Source organism: Setaria viridis, chromosome 6, assembly GCF_005286985.2.
Source record: "Setaria viridis chromosome 6, Setaria_viridis_v4.0, whole genome shotgun sequence".
Taxonomy (NCBI): Eukaryota; Viridiplantae; Streptophyta; class Magnoliopsida; order Poales; family Poaceae; genus Setaria; species Setaria viridis.
Window position 1 is genome coordinate 14,589,996 of NC_048268.2, and position 4,370 is coordinate 14,594,365.

At 49.3% G+C, this 4,370-nt stretch overlaps 1 pseudogene; it reads right to left on the reverse strand.

Moving 5' to 3' along the window:
- Positions 1–319: 319 nt before the first annotated feature.
- Positions 320–2,990, reverse strand: LOC140223189 (uncharacterized; annotated as a pseudogene).
- Positions 2,991–4,370: the final 1,380 nt, after the last annotated feature.

The following is a 4,370-nucleotide window of genomic DNA, read 5'->3' on the forward strand; positions in this document are numbered from 1 at the left end:
TTGCCACCACTGCGAACCTGCAGTTTCCTTGTGCTGCTGGGAGTGGGCCAACTAGGTCCATCCCCCATCTTTGGAGAGGCCGCGTGGGTGCATGTGTTTGCCTTGCTGTTTTTTGGCATGCTTCGCAGCTTCGTACAAGCAGGTGTGCGTTCGTGTAGACTGATGGCTAGTAGAACCCTTGACGGATCGCTTTTCCTGCTAGGGCTCTTGAGCCAATGTGAGCTCCACAGAAACCGCCGTGTATTTCTTTGAGCAGTTCACTGCCTGTTTCGTAGTCGACGCACCGAAGCCATGGTGTTGAGATGCCTGTTTTGTATAGCTAGCCTTCAATGATTGCGTAGCCCCTTGCTCTTTGCTTTAGGCGTGCGCATTCGGCTTCGTTCTGAGGTTCAAAATGGCCTCTGAGGAAGGCCATTATGCTTGTGCGCCAATCATAACGCTGGATGGCGTTGACGATGGCTGGGTCTTCTTGTTTGATTGACGGCGAAGTTATGACTTCGTAAAATGTATCTGGCGGGATTGGCTCGCCTTCTGCTCCTGCCTTTGCAAGCTTGTCAGCTTCGTCATTTTGTGCTCTCGGTATGTTTCTGACATCAAACCCCTTGAAATGTTTTTCCATGGCTCGGACTTCTTGGAGGTATTTGACAAGCTTTGGCTCTTTGGCCTCACTATCCTTCTCGATGTGATCATGGATTACCTTCGAATCCGTTCTGACGACGACTGTTTGCTGCCCTATGGCTTTCATTTTTCTTAGGGCCAGGAGCAGTCCTTCGTATTCTGTGGTGTTGTTGGTTGACTTCGCAGTTGGTGCGAAATCTAGCCTTGCCGCGTACTTGATTCTGACGCCTGTTGGCGAGGTGACCACTACTGCGACACCTGCTCCTCTGCGGCACCATGCTCCGTCACAGTGGACGACCCATGGCATTTCTAGCTGCTTGGGCTCTTTCTTAGGTGAGGTCCAATCGATGATGAAGTCAGCCAGCACTTGGGATTTTATAGCTGTGCGCCTTTCAAAATTGACGACGAACTTCGAGAGCTCAGACGCCCATTTGGCGATGCGGCTAGAAGCTTCTCTGTTTGAGAAAAGGTCATGAAGAGGTTGGCTGGTCACCACGACTATTTTGTGCCCCTCAAAGTAGTATCGTAGCTTTCGTGCTGCCATGACAACTGCATATGCAATTTTTTCTAACTCAGAGTAATGCATCTTTGAACCGCTCAACACCTCGGATGCGAAGTAAACTGGTGTCTGTTTGATTTTGCCTTCGATTTCTTTTTCTTGGATCAATGCAGCACTGACAGCTGCTGCTGAGGCTGATACGTAGAGCAGCAGTGGTGACTTGGGTTCTAGTGGGCATAGCTTCATCATGGAATGTAGGTAGTCCTTGAGGTTCTGGAATGCTCTGCTTTGCTCGTGTCCCCATTCAAATGTTTTAGAGTTTCGGAGTGTTTTGAAGAAAGGAAGGCTTCGCTCTGCTGCTCTTGGAATAAAGCAGTTTAGTGCTGCAATCCTGCCAGTGAGCCATTGCACCTACTTGAGTGACGTTGGCTAGCGCCGTGATTTTGTCTGGGTTGGCTTCGATGCCCTTTGTGGTTACCAAGCAGCCTAAGATCTTTCCCCTTTGGACTCCGAATACACATTTATCTGGGTTTAGCTTTAAGTTGGCCGACCTCAGGTTAGCGAATGTTTCTGTGAGGTCCCTGATGTGGTCGCTTCGTTTGACGCTTTTTACGATGATGTCGTCTACATAGGCCAAAATATTGCGCCGAAGTTGGCTATCCAGGACTGTTGCTGTCATTCTTGAGAATGTTTGGCCTGCATTTTTTAGCCCCTCTGGCATACGGACAAAACAGAATGTTCCGAAGGGTGTCACGAAGCTTGTTTTGCCTTCGTCTTCTTTTTTGATTCTGATCTGATGGTACCCTGAGAAGAGGTCAAGTAGCGAGAGCATTTCGCTGTTTCAGCGTCATCTACCACCTTGTCAATTCTTTCGAGGGGGTAGTCATCTTTTGGGCAGGCTTTGTTGAGGTCTGTGAAGTCTATGCACATTCTCCATTTTCCGTTTTTCTTTTTAACTGGTACTGTGTTGGCTAGCCAGTCGGGGTACTGTATTGGCCTGATTACGTTGGCTTCGAGTAGCCTTTACTGCTTGGACCTTCTCGTCGAACATTTTTTTTAGCTTCTGTTTCTTTGGCCTAGCTCCTTGTTTAATGTCGAGGCTGTGCTCAATGATTTCCCTATCCACTCCCTTTAGATCACTTGCGGACCAAGCAAAGATGTCCTTGTTCTTATTGAGGCGTTCGACGAGGTCACACTCTTCATCTGGGCTGAGATTCACCCCAATTGTTACGAATCTGTCTGCGACATAACCGTCTAGTAGTACCCGCTTTGTTTCACCGTCCGCTCCGATTTTTACCTTCTCTTTATCTCTCTTAGGCTCGTTGTGGGCCCTTTGCTTTGTTAGGCTTTCAGTTTCGTTTGACGAGGCTAGATGGTGGACATTCTTTTGTCCCGGGGCTACCCCTTTTTCTATGTTTCTTGCCATTTGCTGATCACCGTACACCGTTATGACCCCTTTGAGGGCGGGTATTTTCATGCATAGATACAACTGCCTGATTGTTGCGTCCATTTTGGTGATGAAGCCACGGCCGAGTATTGCGTTGTAGGGATAATGCATTTCCACTACGTCGAAGGTGATGTGTTTTGTCCTCGCATTATCACGGTCCCCGAACGAAACTGGGAGGGTGATTTTTCCCAAGGCCTTCACTGGCTTTCCTCCGAAGCCGAGGAGCGGGACATCAGCTGGTTCGAGCGTGTTCATGTCAATACTCATTTCTCTGAATGCATTTGCGAAGAGGATGTCCGCGGAGCTGCCTGTGTCTACCAGGACTTTCCCCACTGTCCAACCTGCTATCAGTGCTTTGATGACCATCGCATCGTTATGCGAGGTTGTCTTGAGGTTGAAATCTTCTCCGGTGAAGGTTATGGGCATGTGCGCCCATTCTGGCTTTGCTGGAGGTCCGTCGGGAATAAATACGTTGACCTCTCTGAAGTAGTTTCGTCTCTGTCTCTTGCTTTCAAATTCTAGTGAGGAGCCCCCGGTGATTGGCATTATCATTCCGAAGGTGGGCAAGGAATTTTGGTTGTTGTTTTGCGTGTTAGGTTCTGGCTTAGGCATTATAGCTGGCATGCTTGGGGGTGGAGGTAGAGTTTCTTGAGGCTTCTGAGGCGGGTTGGGATTGGGGTGGTGTGGAGTTGCTTGGTGGTAGGGCTGTATGTGCGAGGGAAGAGGCCAATTCATCGGTTGCGGAAAGTTGGCGAAGCTGGGTTGATTGTGGTAGAAGGTTGGGTGTGGGTAAAAAGCTGTGTGGTGGATTGTTTTGGGCGTCTGTGCGGCTGCCTTCGCAGCTTCTTATGCAGCTTTTGTCTCTTCTTCTTTCTTTTTGGGGCACCACTCTGTGTTGTGGTGATTCTGATGGCCGTGGTTGACATAGTAAAATGACTTTGGTTGTCTGCCTTGACCTCGTTCTCTGGCAGAGTGGCCCCCTCTTTGGGTGCTCTTGTTTTGATTTTGGCTCTGGCTTTTGTTTTGGCTTCCCTCGATGTTCATGATACGGTTTTGGTTTTGGTTTGGGTTTTGAGGCTTGTTGTAAGGCGAAGGTTGCCAACTTCAGTTTTGGTTTGTTTGTCTCTCTTTGTTGCACTCCGCCACTCTTCTGCAGTGGTCCTCGTCGGATCTGATGTATTCATCAAGTTTGCTAAAGAGGGAAGTCATGGTTTTGGGCTCCTTCCTTGACAGTTTTGACGCTGTTGGGCCGGGGGTTAGGCCCACGATGCAAGCGGATATTGCTACAGATTCCTCAATGTGTGGTGCTTGAGAACGAAGTTGGACGTATCTTCTTACATACTCTGCAAGTGGCTCCTTGTCCTTTTGCTTGCACTGAAAGAGGTCTGCCTGGGCCGTGTGAGGGTGGTGGAAACCTTGGAAATTTTGAGTGACCTTCGTCTTGAGGTCGTGCCAGCTGATCACCATGTGTGGAGGGAGCAGCGAATACCAATTTAGCGCCGCGCCCTCGTAGGCAATTATGAAGGATTTGGCGAGGACGACATCATCCCCTCCGGCCGAAGCTACTGCGGCTTCATAACTCATTAAGAATTGTTGTGGGTCGTTGCGTCCGTTGAATTTGGGCAAGGTGGTTGGTTTGTACGTTGTTGGCCATGGTGCAGTTTGTAGCCCTATTGAGAGCGGTGAGGTTGTGTCGACCACAAGGGACACCCCCGGTGAGTGGTACTAGGTGCCCTGGCCAAGGTTGAAGCTGGGTTGAAGCTATGCTTGATCGATAGTGGGGCTTTGATAAAAATAAGTTGTGGC